Source organism: Ambystoma mexicanum, unplaced genomic scaffold (genome assembly GCF_040938575.1).
Source record: "Ambystoma mexicanum isolate Mex_15411 unplaced genomic scaffold, UKY_AmexF1_1 Mex_scaf106, whole genome shotgun sequence".
Classification (NCBI taxonomy): Eukaryota; Metazoa; Chordata; class Amphibia; order Caudata; family Ambystomatidae; genus Ambystoma; species Ambystoma mexicanum.
This window is the reverse complement of record NW_027182332.1, coordinates 635,852-649,629: the sequence shown is the minus strand read 5'-3', so window position 1 is coordinate 649,629 and position 13,778 is coordinate 635,852. Positions and strand designations below refer to the sequence as shown.

General features: G+C 47.7%; 45 non-coding genes across 45 annotated transcripts; all 45 read right to left on the bottom strand.

The window, feature by feature from the left end:
- Positions 1 to 7: 7 nt before the first annotated feature.
- LOC138552286 (5S ribosomal RNA) lies at positions 8 to 126 on the bottom strand. The gene has a single exon (XR_011295972.1). It is a non-coding gene; the product is annotated as a 5S ribosomal RNA (ribosomal RNA).
- A 106-nt stretch (positions 127 to 232) lies between these two features.
- Positions 233 to 351, bottom strand: LOC138552285 (5S ribosomal RNA). The gene has a single exon (XR_011295971.1). It is a non-coding gene; the product is annotated as a 5S ribosomal RNA (ribosomal RNA).
- A 106-nt stretch (positions 352 to 457) lies between these two features.
- LOC138552284 (5S ribosomal RNA) lies at positions 458 to 576 on the bottom strand. The gene has a single exon (XR_011295970.1). It is a non-coding gene; the product is annotated as a 5S ribosomal RNA (ribosomal RNA).
- Positions 577 to 1,050: 474 nt separating this feature from the next.
- Positions 1,051 to 1,169, bottom strand: LOC138552283 (5S ribosomal RNA). Its single transcript, XR_011295969.1, has one exon. It is a non-coding gene; the product is annotated as a 5S ribosomal RNA (ribosomal RNA).
- Positions 1,170 to 1,275: 106 nt separating this feature from the next.
- On the bottom strand, positions 1,276 to 1,394 carry LOC138552618 (5S ribosomal RNA). The gene has a single exon (XR_011296298.1). It is a non-coding gene; the product is annotated as a 5S ribosomal RNA (ribosomal RNA).
- A 106-nt stretch (positions 1,395 to 1,500) lies between these two features.
- On the bottom strand, positions 1,501 to 1,619 carry LOC138552282 (5S ribosomal RNA). The gene has a single exon (XR_011295968.1). It is a non-coding gene; the product is annotated as a 5S ribosomal RNA (ribosomal RNA).
- Positions 1,620 to 1,725: 106 nt separating this feature from the next.
- LOC138552281 (5S ribosomal RNA) lies at positions 1,726 to 1,844 on the bottom strand. The gene has a single exon (XR_011295967.1). It is a non-coding gene; the product is annotated as a 5S ribosomal RNA (ribosomal RNA).
- Positions 1,845 to 2,318: 474 nt separating this feature from the next.
- LOC138552278 (5S ribosomal RNA) lies at positions 2,319 to 2,437 on the bottom strand. The gene has a single exon (XR_011295965.1). It is a non-coding gene; the product is annotated as a 5S ribosomal RNA (ribosomal RNA).
- Positions 2,438 to 2,543: 106 nt separating this feature from the next.
- LOC138552277 (5S ribosomal RNA) lies at positions 2,544 to 2,662 on the bottom strand. Its single transcript, XR_011295964.1, has one exon. It is a non-coding gene; the product is annotated as a 5S ribosomal RNA (ribosomal RNA).
- A 106-nt stretch (positions 2,663 to 2,768) lies between these two features.
- LOC138552276 (5S ribosomal RNA) lies at positions 2,769 to 2,887 on the bottom strand. Its single transcript, XR_011295963.1, has one exon. It is a non-coding gene; the product is annotated as a 5S ribosomal RNA (ribosomal RNA).
- A 106-nt stretch (positions 2,888 to 2,993) lies between these two features.
- Positions 2,994 to 3,112, bottom strand: LOC138552275 (5S ribosomal RNA). Its single transcript, XR_011295962.1, has one exon. It is a non-coding gene; the product is annotated as a 5S ribosomal RNA (ribosomal RNA).
- Positions 3,113 to 3,586: 474 nt separating this feature from the next.
- On the bottom strand, positions 3,587 to 3,705 carry LOC138552274 (5S ribosomal RNA). Its single transcript, XR_011295961.1, has one exon. It is a non-coding gene; the product is annotated as a 5S ribosomal RNA (ribosomal RNA).
- Positions 3,706 to 3,811: 106 nt separating this feature from the next.
- On the bottom strand, positions 3,812 to 3,930 carry LOC138552273 (5S ribosomal RNA). Its single transcript, XR_011295960.1, has one exon. It is a non-coding gene; the product is annotated as a 5S ribosomal RNA (ribosomal RNA).
- Positions 3,931 to 4,036: 106 nt separating this feature from the next.
- On the bottom strand, positions 4,037 to 4,155 carry LOC138552272 (5S ribosomal RNA). The gene has a single exon (XR_011295959.1). It is a non-coding gene; the product is annotated as a 5S ribosomal RNA (ribosomal RNA).
- Positions 4,156 to 4,629: 474 nt separating this feature from the next.
- Positions 4,630 to 4,748, bottom strand: LOC138552271 (5S ribosomal RNA). Its single transcript, XR_011295958.1, has one exon. It is a non-coding gene; the product is annotated as a 5S ribosomal RNA (ribosomal RNA).
- Positions 4,749 to 4,854: 106 nt separating this feature from the next.
- On the bottom strand, positions 4,855 to 4,973 carry LOC138552270 (5S ribosomal RNA). Its single transcript, XR_011295957.1, has one exon. It is a non-coding gene; the product is annotated as a 5S ribosomal RNA (ribosomal RNA).
- Positions 4,974 to 5,079: 106 nt separating this feature from the next.
- Positions 5,080 to 5,198, bottom strand: LOC138552269 (5S ribosomal RNA). Its single transcript, XR_011295956.1, has one exon. It is a non-coding gene; the product is annotated as a 5S ribosomal RNA (ribosomal RNA).
- Positions 5,199 to 5,304: 106 nt separating this feature from the next.
- LOC138552267 (5S ribosomal RNA) lies at positions 5,305 to 5,423 on the bottom strand. The gene has a single exon (XR_011295954.1). It is a non-coding gene; the product is annotated as a 5S ribosomal RNA (ribosomal RNA).
- Positions 5,424 to 5,529: 106 nt separating this feature from the next.
- On the bottom strand, positions 5,530 to 5,648 carry LOC138552266 (5S ribosomal RNA). Its single transcript, XR_011295953.1, has one exon. It is a non-coding gene; the product is annotated as a 5S ribosomal RNA (ribosomal RNA).
- A 106-nt stretch (positions 5,649 to 5,754) lies between these two features.
- Positions 5,755 to 5,873, bottom strand: LOC138552265 (5S ribosomal RNA). The gene has a single exon (XR_011295952.1). It is a non-coding gene; the product is annotated as a 5S ribosomal RNA (ribosomal RNA).
- A 474-nt stretch (positions 5,874 to 6,347) lies between these two features.
- Positions 6,348 to 6,466, bottom strand: LOC138552264 (5S ribosomal RNA). Its single transcript, XR_011295951.1, has one exon. It is a non-coding gene; the product is annotated as a 5S ribosomal RNA (ribosomal RNA).
- Positions 6,467 to 6,572: 106 nt separating this feature from the next.
- On the bottom strand, positions 6,573 to 6,691 carry LOC138552263 (5S ribosomal RNA). The gene has a single exon (XR_011295950.1). It is a non-coding gene; the product is annotated as a 5S ribosomal RNA (ribosomal RNA).
- Positions 6,692 to 6,797: 106 nt separating this feature from the next.
- Positions 6,798 to 6,916, bottom strand: LOC138552493 (5S ribosomal RNA). Its single transcript, XR_011296175.1, has one exon. It is a non-coding gene; the product is annotated as a 5S ribosomal RNA (ribosomal RNA).
- Positions 6,917 to 7,022: 106 nt separating this feature from the next.
- Positions 7,023 to 7,141, bottom strand: LOC138552262 (5S ribosomal RNA). The gene has a single exon (XR_011295949.1). It is a non-coding gene; the product is annotated as a 5S ribosomal RNA (ribosomal RNA).
- A 474-nt stretch (positions 7,142 to 7,615) lies between these two features.
- LOC138552261 (5S ribosomal RNA) lies at positions 7,616 to 7,734 on the bottom strand. The gene has a single exon (XR_011295948.1). It is a non-coding gene; the product is annotated as a 5S ribosomal RNA (ribosomal RNA).
- A 106-nt stretch (positions 7,735 to 7,840) lies between these two features.
- LOC138552260 (5S ribosomal RNA) lies at positions 7,841 to 7,959 on the bottom strand. The gene has a single exon (XR_011295947.1). It is a non-coding gene; the product is annotated as a 5S ribosomal RNA (ribosomal RNA).
- A 106-nt stretch (positions 7,960 to 8,065) lies between these two features.
- Positions 8,066 to 8,184, bottom strand: LOC138552259 (5S ribosomal RNA). Its single transcript, XR_011295946.1, has one exon. It is a non-coding gene; the product is annotated as a 5S ribosomal RNA (ribosomal RNA).
- A 106-nt stretch (positions 8,185 to 8,290) lies between these two features.
- LOC138552258 (5S ribosomal RNA) lies at positions 8,291 to 8,409 on the bottom strand. The gene has a single exon (XR_011295945.1). It is a non-coding gene; the product is annotated as a 5S ribosomal RNA (ribosomal RNA).
- Positions 8,410 to 8,515: 106 nt separating this feature from the next.
- Positions 8,516 to 8,634, bottom strand: LOC138552256 (5S ribosomal RNA). Its single transcript, XR_011295943.1, has one exon. It is a non-coding gene; the product is annotated as a 5S ribosomal RNA (ribosomal RNA).
- A 106-nt stretch (positions 8,635 to 8,740) lies between these two features.
- On the bottom strand, positions 8,741 to 8,859 carry LOC138552255 (5S ribosomal RNA). The gene has a single exon (XR_011295942.1). It is a non-coding gene; the product is annotated as a 5S ribosomal RNA (ribosomal RNA).
- Positions 8,860 to 9,333: 474 nt separating this feature from the next.
- LOC138552254 (5S ribosomal RNA) lies at positions 9,334 to 9,452 on the bottom strand. Its single transcript, XR_011295941.1, has one exon. It is a non-coding gene; the product is annotated as a 5S ribosomal RNA (ribosomal RNA).
- Positions 9,453 to 9,558: 106 nt separating this feature from the next.
- Positions 9,559 to 9,677, bottom strand: LOC138552253 (5S ribosomal RNA). Its single transcript, XR_011295940.1, has one exon. It is a non-coding gene; the product is annotated as a 5S ribosomal RNA (ribosomal RNA).
- Positions 9,678 to 9,783: 106 nt separating this feature from the next.
- On the bottom strand, positions 9,784 to 9,902 carry LOC138552492 (5S ribosomal RNA). Its single transcript, XR_011296174.1, has one exon. It is a non-coding gene; the product is annotated as a 5S ribosomal RNA (ribosomal RNA).
- A 106-nt stretch (positions 9,903 to 10,008) lies between these two features.
- LOC138552252 (5S ribosomal RNA) lies at positions 10,009 to 10,127 on the bottom strand. The gene has a single exon (XR_011295939.1). It is a non-coding gene; the product is annotated as a 5S ribosomal RNA (ribosomal RNA).
- A 474-nt stretch (positions 10,128 to 10,601) lies between these two features.
- On the bottom strand, positions 10,602 to 10,720 carry LOC138552251 (5S ribosomal RNA). Its single transcript, XR_011295938.1, has one exon. It is a non-coding gene; the product is annotated as a 5S ribosomal RNA (ribosomal RNA).
- Positions 10,721 to 10,826: 106 nt separating this feature from the next.
- On the bottom strand, positions 10,827 to 10,945 carry LOC138552250 (5S ribosomal RNA). The gene has a single exon (XR_011295937.1). It is a non-coding gene; the product is annotated as a 5S ribosomal RNA (ribosomal RNA).
- A 106-nt stretch (positions 10,946 to 11,051) lies between these two features.
- Positions 11,052 to 11,170, bottom strand: LOC138552249 (5S ribosomal RNA). Its single transcript, XR_011295936.1, has one exon. It is a non-coding gene; the product is annotated as a 5S ribosomal RNA (ribosomal RNA).
- Positions 11,171 to 11,276: 106 nt separating this feature from the next.
- Positions 11,277 to 11,395, bottom strand: LOC138552248 (5S ribosomal RNA). Its single transcript, XR_011295935.1, has one exon. It is a non-coding gene; the product is annotated as a 5S ribosomal RNA (ribosomal RNA).
- A 474-nt stretch (positions 11,396 to 11,869) lies between these two features.
- LOC138552247 (5S ribosomal RNA) lies at positions 11,870 to 11,988 on the bottom strand. The gene has a single exon (XR_011295934.1). It is a non-coding gene; the product is annotated as a 5S ribosomal RNA (ribosomal RNA).
- Positions 11,989 to 12,094: 106 nt separating this feature from the next.
- LOC138552245 (5S ribosomal RNA) lies at positions 12,095 to 12,213 on the bottom strand. Its single transcript, XR_011295932.1, has one exon. It is a non-coding gene; the product is annotated as a 5S ribosomal RNA (ribosomal RNA).
- Positions 12,214 to 12,319: 106 nt separating this feature from the next.
- On the bottom strand, positions 12,320 to 12,438 carry LOC138552244 (5S ribosomal RNA). The gene has a single exon (XR_011295931.1). It is a non-coding gene; the product is annotated as a 5S ribosomal RNA (ribosomal RNA).
- Positions 12,439 to 12,544: 106 nt separating this feature from the next.
- Positions 12,545 to 12,663, bottom strand: LOC138552243 (5S ribosomal RNA). Its single transcript, XR_011295930.1, has one exon. It is a non-coding gene; the product is annotated as a 5S ribosomal RNA (ribosomal RNA).
- Positions 12,664 to 13,137: 474 nt separating this feature from the next.
- On the bottom strand, positions 13,138 to 13,256 carry LOC138552242 (5S ribosomal RNA). The gene has a single exon (XR_011295929.1). It is a non-coding gene; the product is annotated as a 5S ribosomal RNA (ribosomal RNA).
- Positions 13,257 to 13,362: 106 nt separating this feature from the next.
- LOC138552241 (5S ribosomal RNA) lies at positions 13,363 to 13,481 on the bottom strand. The gene has a single exon (XR_011295928.1). It is a non-coding gene; the product is annotated as a 5S ribosomal RNA (ribosomal RNA).
- A 106-nt stretch (positions 13,482 to 13,587) lies between these two features.
- LOC138552240 (5S ribosomal RNA) lies at positions 13,588 to 13,706 on the bottom strand. The gene has a single exon (XR_011295927.1). It is a non-coding gene; the product is annotated as a 5S ribosomal RNA (ribosomal RNA).
- Between the last annotated feature and the right edge of the window lie 72 nt (positions 13,707 to 13,778).

Below are 13,778 nucleotides of genomic sequence, written 5' to 3'. Positions count from 1 at the left end.
ACAAAAAAGCCTACAGCACCTGGTATTCCCAGGCGGTCTCCCATCCAGGTACTAACTAGGCCCGACACTGCTTAGCTTCCGAGATCAGACGAGATCGGGCGCATTCAGTGTGGTGTGGCCGTAGGCTCTGGTCTTAGTGAGTTTTGTACTTTTAAGCATCTAGTCGGCTAGACCTTGCAGTTTTGAAAGGCAATTGAGAAATGGCTCACTTCCTGAACTTGGAGCACAAAAAAGCCTACAGCACCTGGTATTCCCAGGCGGTCTCCCATCCAGGTACTAACTAGGCCCGACACTGCTTAGCTTCCGAGATCAGACGAGATCGGGCGCATTCAGTGTGGTGTGGCCGTAGGCTCTGGGCCTCGTGAGTTTTGTACTTTTAAGCATCTAGTCGGCTAGACCTTGCAGTTTTGAAAGGCAATTGAGAAATGGCTCACTTCCTGAACTTGGAGCACAAAAAAGCCTACAGCACCTGGTATTCCCAGGCGGTCTCCCATCCAGGTACTAACTAGGCCCGACACTGCTTAGCTTCCGAGATCAGACGAGATCGGGCGCATTCAGTGTGGTGTGGCCGTAGGCTCTAGAAATGCTAAGAATATTACTCTTATGCATTTGCATTTAGTAAGCTAAGCCATGCAGCCACTTGCAACATGATACCACGCTCATCGCTCGATCAGCGCTCGATCAGGCTCGATCAGGCGAGATATATAAGACTGGTGGGCCCATTCAGGACTCCTATGTCTGGTAGGATAACTTTAATCCATCCATCCTGTTTCTGTTGCAGGGAGGTGGAGAGAACAATCAACACAATAACGGCTTTCTTTCATGCCTCTTGAATGACTCAATATTCTCTGTACTGCATTACATGTGAAAGTCGATTTATTACCCATGAACACACTACCTGTATGCTAATTATATGTAAATAGGTAGCTCCAGCCCTCATAATGTTGTCCAACATTTCCGCTATAAAACGGGATAAAATTATTTTGGAAACATACCAAATTTGAAAAGTAATTGAGAAGTTGTGCAATTACTAATCATGGAGCACAAAATAGCCTACAGCACCTGGTATTCCCAGGCGGTCTCCCATCCAGGTACTAACTAGGCCCGACACTGCTTAGCTTCCGAGATCAGACGAGATCGGGCGCATTCAGTGTGGTGTGGCCGTAGGCTCTGGGCCTAGTGAGTTTTGTACTTTTAAGCATCTAGTCGGCTAGACCTTGCAGTTTTGAAAGGCAATTGAGAAATGGCTCACTTCCTGAACTTGGAGCACAAAAAAGCCTACAGCACCTGGTATTCCCAGGCGGTCTCCCATCCAGGTACTAACTAGGCCCGACACTGCTTAGCTTCCGAGATCAGACGAGATCGGGCACATTCAGTGTGGTGTGGCCGTAGGCTCTGGTCTTAGTGAGTTTTGTACTTTTAAGCATCTAGTCGGCTAGACCTTGCAGTTTTGAAAGGCAATTGAGAAATGGCTCACTTCCTGAACTTGGAGCACAAAAAAGCCTACAGCACCTGGTATTCCCAGGCGGTCTCCCATCCAGGTACTAACTAGGCCCGACACTGCTTAGCTTCCGAGATCAGACGAGATCGGGCGCATTCAGTGTGGTGTGGCCGTAGGCTCTGGGCCTCGTGAGTTTTGTACTTTTAAGCATCTAGTCGGCTAGACCTTGCAGTTTTGAAAGGCAATTGAGAAATGGCTCACTTCCTGAACTTGGAGCACAAAAAAGCCTACAGCACCTGGTATTCCCAGGCGGTCTCCCATCCAGGTACTAACTAGGCCCGACACTGCTTAGCTTCCGAGATCAGACGAGATCGGGCGCATTCAGTGTGGTGTGGCCGTAGGCTCTAGAAATGCTAAGAATATTACTCTTATGCATTTGCATTTAGTAAGCTAAGCCATGCAGCCACTTGCAACATGATACCACGCTCATCGCTCGATCAGCGCTCGATCAGGCTCGATCAGGCGAGATATATAAGACTGGTGGGCCCATTCAGGACTCCTATGTCTGGTAGGATAACTTTAATCCATCCATCCTGTTTCTGTTGCAGGGAGGTGGAGAGAACAATCAACACAATAACGGCTTTCTTTCATGCCTCTTGAATGACTCAATATTCTCTGTACTGCATTACATGTGAAAGTCGATTTATTACCCATGAACACACTACCTGTATGCTAATTATATGTAAATAGGTAGCTCCAGCCCTCATAATGTTGTCCAACATTTCCGCTATAAAACGGGATAAAATTATTTTGGAAACATACCAAATTTGAAAAGTAATTGAGAAGTTGTGCAATTACTAATCATGGAGCACAAAATAGCCTACAGCACCTGGTATTCCCAGGCGGTCTCCCATCCAGGTACTAACTAGGCCCGACACTGCTTAGCTTCCGAGATCAGACGAGATCGGGCGCATTCAGTGTGGTGTGGCCGTAGGCTCTGGGCCTAGTGAGTTTTGTACTTTTAAGCATCTAGTCGGCTAGACCTTGCAGTTTTGAAAGGCAATTGAGAAATGGCTCACTTCCTGAACTTGGAGCACAAAAAAGCCTACAGCACCTGGTATTCCCAGGCGGTCTCCCATCCAGGTACTAACTAGGCCCGACACTGCTTAGCTTCCGAGATCAGACGAGATCGGGCGCATTCAGTGTGGTGTGGCCGTAGGCTCTGAGCCTAGTGAGTTTTGTACTTTTAAGCATCTAGTCGGCTAGACCTTGCAGTTTTGAAAGGCAATTGAGAAATGGCTCACTTCCTGAACTTGGAGCACAAAAAAGCCTACAGCACCTGGTATTCCCAGGCGGTCTCCCATCCAGGTACTAACTAGGCCCGACACTGCTTAGCTTCCGAGATCAGACGAGATCGGGCGCATTCAGTGTGGTGTGGCCGTAGGCTCTGGGCCTAGTGAGTTTTGTACTTTTAAGCATCTAGTCGGCTAGACCTTGCAGTTTTGAAAGGCAATTGAGAAATGGCTCACTTCCTGAACTTGGAGCACAAAAAAGCCTACAGCACCTGGTATTCCCAGGCGGTCTCCCATCCAGGTACTAACTAGGCCCGACACTGCTTAGCTTCCGAGATCAGACGAGATCGGGCGCATTCAGTGTGGTGTGGCCGTAGGCTCTAGAAATGCTAAGAATATTACTCTTATGCATTTGCATTTAGTAAGCTAAGCCATGCAGCCACTTGCAACATGATACCACGCTCATCGCTCGATCAGCGCTCGATCAGGCTCGATCAGGCGAGATATATAAGACTGGTGGGCCCATTCAGGACTCCTATGTCTGGTAGGATAACTTTAATCCATCCATCCTGTTTCTGTTGCAGGGAGGTGGAGAGAACAATCAACACAATAACGGCTTTCTTTCATGCCTCTTGAAGGACTCAATATTCTCTGTACTGCATTACATGTGAAAGTCGATTTATTACCCATGAACACACTACCTGTATGCTAATTATATGTAAATAGGTAGCTCCAGCCCTCATAATGTTGTCCAACATTTCCGCTATAAAACGGGATAAAATTATTTTGGAAACATACCAAATTTGAAAAGTAATTGAGAAGTTGTGCAATTACTAATCATGGAGCACAAAATAGCCTACAGCACCTGGTATTCCCAGGCGGTCTCCCATCCAGGTACTAACTAGGCCCGACACTGCTTAGCTTCCGAGATCAGACGAGATCGGGCGCATTCAGTGTGGTGTGGCCGTAGGCTCTGGGCCTAGTGAGTTTTGTACTTTTAAGCATCTAGTCGGCTAGACCTTGCAGTTTTGAAAGGCAATTGAGAAATGGCTCACTTCCTGAACTTGGAGCACAAAAAAGCCTACAGCACCTGGTATTCCCAGGCGGTCTCCCATCCAGGTACTAACTAGGCCCGACACTGCTTAGCTTCCGAGATCAGACGAGATCGGGCGCATTCAGTGTGGTGTGGCCGTAGGCTCTGGGCCTAGCGAGTTTTGTACTTTTAAGCATCTAGTCGGCTAGACCTTGCAGTTTTGAAAGGCAATTGAGAAATGGCTCACTTCCTGAACTTGGAGCACAAAAAAGCCTACAGCACCTGGTATTCCCAGGCGGTCTCCCATCCAGGTACTAACTAGGCCCGACACTGCTTAGCTTCCGAGATCAGACGAGATCGGGCGCATTCAGTGTGGTGTGGCCGTAGGCTCTAGAAATGCTAAGAATATTACTCTTATGCATTTGCATTTAGTAAGCTAAGCCATGCAGCCACTTGCAACATGATACCACGCTCATCGCTCGATCAGCGCTCGATCAGGCTCGATCAGGCGAGATATATAAGACTGGTGGGCCCATTCAGGACTCCTATGTCTGGTAGGATAACTTTAATCCATCCATCCTGTTTCTGTTGCAGGGAGGTGGAGAGAACAATCAACACAATAACGGCTTTCTTTCATGCCTCTTGAAGGACTCAATATTCTCTGTACTGCATTACATGTGAAAGTCGATTTATTACCCATGAACACACTACCTGTATGCTAATTATATGTAAATAGGTAGCTCCAGCCCTCATAATGTTGTCCAACATTTCCGCTATAAAACGGGATAAAATTATTTTGGAAACATACCAAATTTGAAAAGTAATTGAGAAGTTGTGCAATTACTAATCATGGAGCACAAAATAGCCTACAGCACCTGGTATTCCCAGGCGGTCTCCCATCCAGGTACTAACTAGGCCCGACACTGCTTAGCTTCCGAGATCAGACGAGATCGGGCGCATTCAGTGTGGTGTGGCCGTAGGCTCTGGGCCTAGTGAGTTTTGTACTTTTAAGCATCTAGTCGGCTAGACCTTGCAGTTTTGAAAGGCAATTGAGAAATGGCTCACTTCCTGAATTTGGAGCACAAAAAAGCCTACAGCACCTGGTATTCCCAGGCGGTCTCCCATCCAGGTACTAACTAGGCCCGACACTGCTTAGCTTCCGAGATCAGACGAGATCGGGCGCATTCAGTGTGGTGTGGCCGTAGGCTCTGGGCCTAGTGAGTTTTGTACTTTTAAGCATCTAGTCGGCTAGACCTTGCAGTTTTGAAAGGCAATTGAGAAATGGCTCACTTCCTGAACTTGGAGCACAAAAAAGCCTACAGCACCTGGTATTCCCAGGCGGTCTCCCATCCAGGTACTAACTAGGCCCGACACTGCTTAGCTTCCGAGATCAGACGAGATCGGGCGCATTCAGTGTGGTGTGGCCGTAGGCTCTGGGCCTAGTGAGTTTTGTACTTTTAAGCATCTAGTCGGCTAGACCTTGCAGTTTTGAAAGGCAATTGAGAAATGGCTCACTTCCTGAACTTGGAGCACAAAAAAGCCTACAGCACCTGGTATTCCCAGGCGGTCTCCCATCCAGGTACTAACTAGGCCCGACACTGCTTAGCTTCCGAGATCAGACGAGATCGGGCGCATTCAGTGTGGTGTGGCCGTAGGCTCTGGTCTTAGTGAGTTTTGTACTTTTAAGCATCTAGTCGGCTAGACCTTGCAGTTTTGAAAGGCAATTGAGAAATGGCTCACTTCCTGAACTTGGAGCACAAAAAAGCCTACAGCACCTGGTATTCCCAGGCGGTCTCCCATCCAGGTACTAACTAGGCCCGACACTGCTTAGCTTCCGAGATCAGACGAGATCGGGCGCATTCAGTGTGGTGTGGCCGTAGGCTCTGGGCCTCGTGAGTTTTGTACTTTTAAGCATCTAGTCGGCTAGACCTTGCAGTTTTGAAAGGCAATTGAGAAATGGCTCACTTCCTGAACTTGGAGCACAAAAAAGCCTACAGCACCTGGTATTCCCAGGCGGTCTCCCATCCAGGTACTAACTAGGCCCGACACTGCTTAGCTTCCGAGATCAGACGAGATCGGGCGCATTCAGTGTGGTGTGGCCGTAGGCTCTAGAAATGCTAAGAATATTACTCTTATGCATTTGCATTTAGTAAGCTAAGCCATGCAGCCACTTGCAACATGATACCACGCTCATCGCTCGATCAGCGCTCGATCAGGCTCGATCAGGCGAGATATATAAGACTGGTGGGCCCATTCAGGACTCCTATGTCTGGTAGGATAACTTTAATCCATCCATCCTGTTTCTGTTGCAGGGAGGTGGAGAGAACAATCAACACAATAACGGCTTTCTTTCATGCCTCTTGAATGACTCAATATTCTCTGTACTGCATTACATGTGAAAGTCGATTTATTACCCATGAACACACTACCTGTATGCTAATTATATGTAAATAGGTAGCTCCAGCCCTCATAATGTTGTCCAACATTTCCGCTATAAAACGGGATAAAATTATTTTGGAAACATACCAAATTTGAAAAGTAATTGAGAAGTTGTGCAATTACTAATCATGGAGCACAAAATAGCCTACAGCACCTGGTATTCCCAGGCGGTCTCCCATCCAGGTACTAACTAGGCCCGACACTGCTTAGCTTCCGAGATCAGACGAGATCGGGCGCATTCAGTGTGGTGTGGCCGTAGGCTCTGGGCCTAGTGAGTTTTGTACTTTTAAGCATCTAGTCGGCTAGACCTTGCAGTTTTGAAAGGCAATTGAGAAATGGCTCACTTCCTGAACTTGGAGCACAAAAAAGCCTACAGCACCTGGTATTCCCAGGCGGTCTCCCATCCAGGTACTAACTAGGCCCGACACTGCTTAGCTTCCGAGATCAGACGAGATCGGGCGCATTCAGTGTGGTGTGGCCGTAGGCTCTGGTCTTAGTGAGTTTTGTACTTTTAAGCATCTAGTCGGCTAGACCTTGCAGTTTTGAAAGGCAATTGAGAAATGGCTCACTTCCTGAACTTGGAGCACAAAAAAGCCTACAGCACCTGGTATTCCCAGGCGGTCTCCCATCCAGGTACTAACTAGGCCCGACACTGCTTAGCTTCCGAGATCAGACGAGATCGGGCGCATTCAGTGTGGTGTGGCCATAGGCTCTGGGCCTCGTGAGTTTTGTACTTTTAAGCATCTAGTCGGCTAGACCTTGCAGTTTTGAAAGGCAATTGAGAAATGGCTCACTTCCTGAACTTGGAGCACAAAAAAGCCTACAGCACCTGGTATTCCCAGGCGGTCTCCCATCCAGGTACTAACTAGGCCCGACACTGCTTAGCTTCCGAGATCAGACGAGATCGGGCGCATTCAGTGTGGTGTGGCCGTAGGCTCTAGAAATGCTAAGAATATTACTCTTATGCATTTGCATTTAGTAAGCTAAGCCATGCAGCCACTTGCAACATGATACCACGCTCATCGCTCGATCAGCGCTCGATCAGGCTCGATCAGGCGAGATATATAAGACTGGTGGGCCCATTCAGGACTCCTATGTCTGGTAGGATAACTTTAATCCATCCATCCTGTTTCTGTTGCAGGGAGGTGGAGAGAACAATCAACACAATAACGGCTTTCTTTCATGCCTCTTGAATGACTCAATATTCTCTGTACTGCATTACATGTGAAAGTCGATTTATTACCCATGAACACACTACCTGTATGCTAATTATATGTAAATAGGTAGCTCCAGCCCTCATAATGTTGTCCAACATTTCCGCTATAAAACGGGATAAAATTATTTTGGAAACATACCAAATTTGAAAAGTAATTGAGAAGTTGTGCAATTACTAATCATGGAGCACAAAATAGCCTACAGCACCTGGTATTCCCAGGCGGTCTCCCATCCAGGTACTAACTAGGCCCGACACTGCTTAGCTTCCGAGATCAGACGAGATCGGGCGCATTCAGTGTGGTGTGGCCGTAGGCTCTGGGCCTAGTGAGTTTTGTACTTTTAAGCATCTAGTCGGCTAGACCTTGCAGTTTTGAAAGGCAATTGAGAAATGGCTCACTTCCTGAACTTGGAGCACAAAAAAGCCTACAGCACCTGGTATTCCCAGGCGGTCTCCCATCCAGGTACTAACTAGGCCCGACACTGCTTAGCTTCCGAGATCAGACGAGATCGGGCGCATTCAGTGTGGTGTGGCCGTAGGCTCTGGGCCTAGTGAGTTTTGTACTTTTAAGCATCTAGTCGGCTAGACCTTGCAGTTTTGAAAGGCAATTGAGAAATGGCTCACTTCCTGAACTTGGAGCACAAAAAAGCCTACAGCACCTGGTATTCCCAGGCGGTCTCCCATCCAGGTACTAACTAGGCCCGACACTGCTTAGCTTCCGAGATCAGACGAGATCGGGCGCATTCAGTGTGGTGTGGCCGTAGGCTCTGGGCCTAGTGAGTTTTGTACTTTTAAGCATCTAGTCGGCTAGACCTTGCAGTTTTGAAAGGCAATTGAGAAATGGCTCACTTCCTGAACTTGGAGCACAAAAAAGCCTACAGCACCTGGTATTCCCAGGCGGTCTCCCATCCAGGTACTAACTAGGCCCGACACTGCTTAGCTTCCGAGATCAGACGAGATCGGGCGCATTCAGTGTGGTGTGGCCGTAGGCTCTGGTCTTAGTGAGTTTTGTACTTTTAAGCATCTAGTCGGCTAGACCTTGCAGTTTTGAAAGGCAATTGAGAAATGGCTCACTTCCTGAACTTGGAGCACAAAAAAGCCTACAGCACCTGGTATTCCCAGGCGGTCTCCCATCCAGGTACTAACTAGGCCCGACACTGCTTAGCTTCCGAGATCAGACGAGATCGGGCGCATTCAGTGTGGTGTGGCCGTAGGCTCTGGGCCTCGTGAGTTTTGTACTTTTAAGCATCTAGTCGGCTAGACCTTGCAGTTTTGAAAGGCAATTGAGAAATGGCTCACTTCCTGAACTTGGAGCACAAAAAAGCCTACAGCACCTGGTATTCCCAGGCGGTCTCCCATCCAGGTACTAACTAGGCCCGACACTGCTTAGCTTCCGAGATCAGACGAGATCGGGCGCATTCAGTGTGGTGTGGCCGTAGGCTCTAGAAATGCTAAGAATATTACTCTTATGCATTTGCATTTAGTAAGCTAAGCCATGCAGCCACTTGCAACATGATACCACGCTCATCGCTCGATCAGCGCTCGATCAGGCTCGATCAGGCGAGATATATAAGACTGGTGGGCCCATTCAGGACTCCTATGTCTGGTAGGATAACTTTAATCCATCCATCCTGTTTCTGTTGCAGGGAGGTGGAGAGAACAATCAACACAATAACGGCTTTCTTTCATGCCTCTTGAATGACTCAATATTCTCTGTACTGCATTACATGTGAAAGTCGATTTATTACCCATGAACACACTACCTGTATGCTAATTATATGTAAATAGGTAGCTCCAGCCCTCATAATGTTGTCCAACATTTCCGCTATAAAACGGGATAAAATTATTTTGGAAACATACCAAATTTGAAAAGTAATTGAGAAGTTGTGCAATTACTAATCATGGAGCACAAAATAGCCTACAGCACCTGGTATTCCCAGGCGGTCTCCCATCCAGGTACTAACTAGGCCCGACACTGCTTAGCTTCCGAGATCAGACGAGATCGGGCGCATTCAGTGTGGTGTGGCCGTAGGCTCTGGGCCTAGTGAGTTTTGTACTTTTAAGCATCTAGTCGGCTAGACCTTGCAGTTTTGAAAGGCAATTGAGAAATGGCTCACTTCCTGAACTTGGAGCACAAAAAAGCCTACAGCACCTGGTATTCCCAGGCGGTCTCCCATCCAGGTACTAACTAGGCCCGACACTGCTTAGCTTCCGAGATCAGACGAGATCGGGCGCATTCAGTGTGGTGTGGCCGTAGGCTCTGGTCTTAGTGAGTTTTGTACTTTTAAGCATCTAGTCGGCTAGACCTTGCAGTTTTGAAAGGCAATTGAGAAATGGCTCACTTCCTGAACTTGGAGCACAAAAAAGCCTACAGCACCTGGTATTCCCAGGCGGTCTCCCATCCAGGTACTAACTAGGCCCGACACTGCTTAGCTTCCGAGATCAGACGAGATCGGGCGCATTCAGTGTGGTGTGGCCATAGGCTCTGGGCCTCGTGAGTTTTGTACTTTTAAGCATCTAGTCGGCTAGACCTTGCAGTTTTGAAAGGCAATTGAGAAATGGCTCACTTCCTGAACTTGGAGCACAAAAAAGCCTACAGCACCTGGTATTCCCAGGCGGTCTCCCATCCAGGTACTAACTAGGCCCGACACTGCTTAGCTTCCGAGATCAGACGAGATCGGGCGCATTCAGTGTGGTGTGGCCGTAGGCTCTAGAAATGCTAAGAATATTACTCTTATGCATTTGCATTTAGTAAGCTAAGCCATGCAGCCACTTGCAACATGATACCACGCTCATCGCTCGATCAGCGCTCGATCAGGCTCGATCAGGCGAGATATATAAGACTGGTGGGCCCATTCAGGACTCCTATGTCTGGTAGGATAACTTTAATCCATCCATCCTGTTTCTGTTGCAGGGAGGTGGAGAGAACAATCAACACAATAACGGCTTTCTTTCATGCCTCTTGAATGACTCAATATTCTCTGTACTGCATTACATGTGAAAGTCGATTTATTACCCATGAACACACTACCTGTATGCTAATTATATGTAAATAGGTAGCTCCAGCCCTCATAATGTTGTCCAACATTTCCGCTATAAAACGGGATAAAATTATTTTGGAAACATACCAAATTTGAAAAGTAATTGAGAAGTTGTGCAATTACTAATCATGGAGCACAAAATAGCCTACAGCACCTGGTATTCCCAGGCGGTCTCCCATCCAGGTACTAACTAGGCCCGACACTGCTTAGCTTCCGAGATCAGACGAGATCGGGCGCATTCAGTGTGGTGTGGCCGTAGGCTCTGGGCCTAGTGAGTTTTGTACTTTTAAGCATCTAGTCGGCTAGACCTTGCAGTTTTGAAAGGCAATTGAGAAATGGCTCACTTCCTGAACTTGGAGCACAAAAAAGCCTACAGCACCTGGTATTCCCAGGCGGTCTCCCATCCAGGTACTAACTAGGCCCGACACTGCTTAGCTTCCGAGATCAGACGAGATCGGGCGCATTCAGTGTGGTGTGGCCGTAGGCTCTGGTCTTAGTGAGTTTTGTACTTTTAAGCATCTAGTCGGCTAGACCTTGCAGTTTTGAAAGGCAATTGAGAAATGGCTCACTTCCTGAACTTGGAGCACAAAAAAGCCTACAGCACCTGGTATTCCCAGGCGGTCTCCCATCCAGGTACTAACTAGGCCCGACACTGCTTAGCTTCCGAGATCAGACGAGATCGGGCGCATTCAGTGTGGTGTGGCCGTAGGCTCTGGGCCTCGTGAGTTTTGTACTTTTAAGCATCTAGTCGGCTAGACCTTGCAGTTTTGAAAGGCAATTGAGAAATGGCTCACTTCCTGAACTTGGAGCACAAAAAAGCCTACAGCACCTGGTATTCCCAGGCGGTCTCCCATCCAGGTACTAACTAGGCCCGACACTGCTTAGCTTCCGAGATCAGACGAGATCGGGCGCATTCAGTGTGGTGTGGCCGTAGGCTCTAGAAATGCTAAGAATATTACTCTTATGCATTTGCATTTAGTAAGCTAAGCCATGCAGCCACTTGCAACATGATACCACGCTCATCGCTCGATCAGCGCTCGATCAGGCTCGATCAGGCGAGATATATAAGACTGGTGGGCCCATTCAGGACTCCTATGTCTGGTAGGATAACTTTAATCCATCCATCCTGTTTCTGTTGCAGGGAGGTGGAGAGAACAATCAACACAATAACGGCTTTCTTTCATGCCTCTTGAATGACTCAATATTCTCTGTACTGCATTACATGTGAAAGTCGATTTATTACCCATGAACACACTACCTGTATGCTAATTATATGTAAATAGGTAGCTCCAGCCCTCATAATGTTGTCCAACATTTCCGCTATAAAACGGGATAAAATTATTTTGGAAACATACCAAATTTGAAAAGTAATTGAGAAGTTGTGCAATTACTAATCATGGAGCACAAAATAGCCTACAGCACCTGGTATTCCCAGGCGGTCTCCCATCCAGGTACTAACTAGGCCCGACACTGCTTAGCTTCCGAGATCAGACGAGATCGGGCGCATTCAGTGTGGTGTGGCCGTAGGCTCTGGGCCTAGTGAGTTTTGTACTTTTAAGCATCTAGTCGGCTAGACCTTGCAGTTTTGAAAGGCAATTGAGAAATGGCTCACTTCCTGAACTTGGAGCACAAAAAAGCCTACAGCACCTGGTATTCCCAGGCGGTCTCCCATCCAGGTACTAACTAGGCCCGACACTGCTTAGCTTCCGAGATCAGACGAGATCGGGCGCATTCAGTGTGGTGTGGCCGTAGGCTCTGGTCTTAGTGAGTTTTGTACTTTTAAGCATCTAGTCGGCTAGACCTTGCAGTTTTGAAAGGCAATTGAGAAATGGCTCACTTCCTGAACTTGGAGCACAAAAAAGCCTACAGCACCTGGTATTCCCAGGCGGTCTCCCATCCAGGTACTAACTAGGCCCGACACTGCTTAGCTTCCGAGATCAGACGAGATCGGGCGCATTCAGTGTGGTGTGGCCGTAGGCTCTGGGCCTCGTGAGTTTTGTACTTTTAAGCATCTAGTCGGCTAGACCTTGCAGTTTTGAAAGGCAATTGAGAAATGGCTCACTTCCTGAACTTGGAGCACAAAAAAGCCTACAGCACCTGGTATTCCCAGGCGGTCTCCCATCCAGGTACTAACTAGGCCCGACACTGCTTAGCTTCCGAGATCAGACGAGATCGGGCGCATTCAGTGTGGTGTGGCCGTAGGCTCTAGAAATGCTAAGAATATTACTCTTATGCATTTGCATTTAGTAAGCTAAGCCATGCAGCCACTTGCAACATGATACCACGCTCATCGCTCGATCAGCGCTCGATCAGGCTCGATCAGGCGAGATATATAAGACTGGTGGGCCCATTCAGGACTCCTATGTCTGGTAGGATAACTTTAATCCATCCATCCTGTTTCTGTTGCAGGGAGGTGGAGAGAACAATCAACACAATAACGGCTTTCTTTCATGCCTCTTGAATGACTCAATATTCTCTGTACTGCATTACATGTGAAAGTCGATTTATTACCCATGAACACACTACCTGTATGCTAATTATATGTAAATAGGTAGCTCCAGCCCTCATAATGTTGTCCAACATTTCCGCTATAAAACGGGATAAAATTATTTTGGAAACATACCAAATTTGAAAAGTAATTGAGAAGTTGTGCAATTACTAATCATGGAGCACAAAATAGCCTACAGCACCTGGTATTCCCAGGCGGTCTCCCATCCAGGTACTAACTAGGCCCGACACTGCTTAGCTTCCGAGATCAGACGAGATCGGGCGCATTCAGTGTGGTGTGGCCGTAGGCTCTGGGCCTAGTGAGTTTTGTACTTTTAAGCATCTAGTCGGCTAGACCTTGCAGTTTTGAAAGGCAATTGAGAAATGGCTCACTTCCTGAACTTGGAGCACAAAAAAGCCTACAGCACCTGGTATTCCCAGGCGGTCTCCCATCCAGGTACTAACTAGGCCCGACACTGCTTAGCTTCCGAGATCAGACGAGATCGGGCGCATTCAGTGTGGTGTGGCCGTAGGCTCTGGTCTTAGTGAGTTTTGTACTTTTAAGCATCTAGTCGGCTAGACCTTGCAGTTTTGAAAGGCAATTGAGAAATGGCTCACTTCCTGAACTTGGAGCACAAAAAAGCCTACAGCACCTGGTATTCCCAGGCGGTCTCCCATCCAGGTACTAACTAGGCCCGACACTGCTTAGCTTCCGAGATCAGACGAGATCGGGCGCATTCAGTGTGGTGTGGCCGTAGGCTCTGGGCCTCGTGAGTTTTGTACTTTTAAGCATCTAGTCGGCTAGACCTTGCAGTTTTGAAAGGCAATTGAG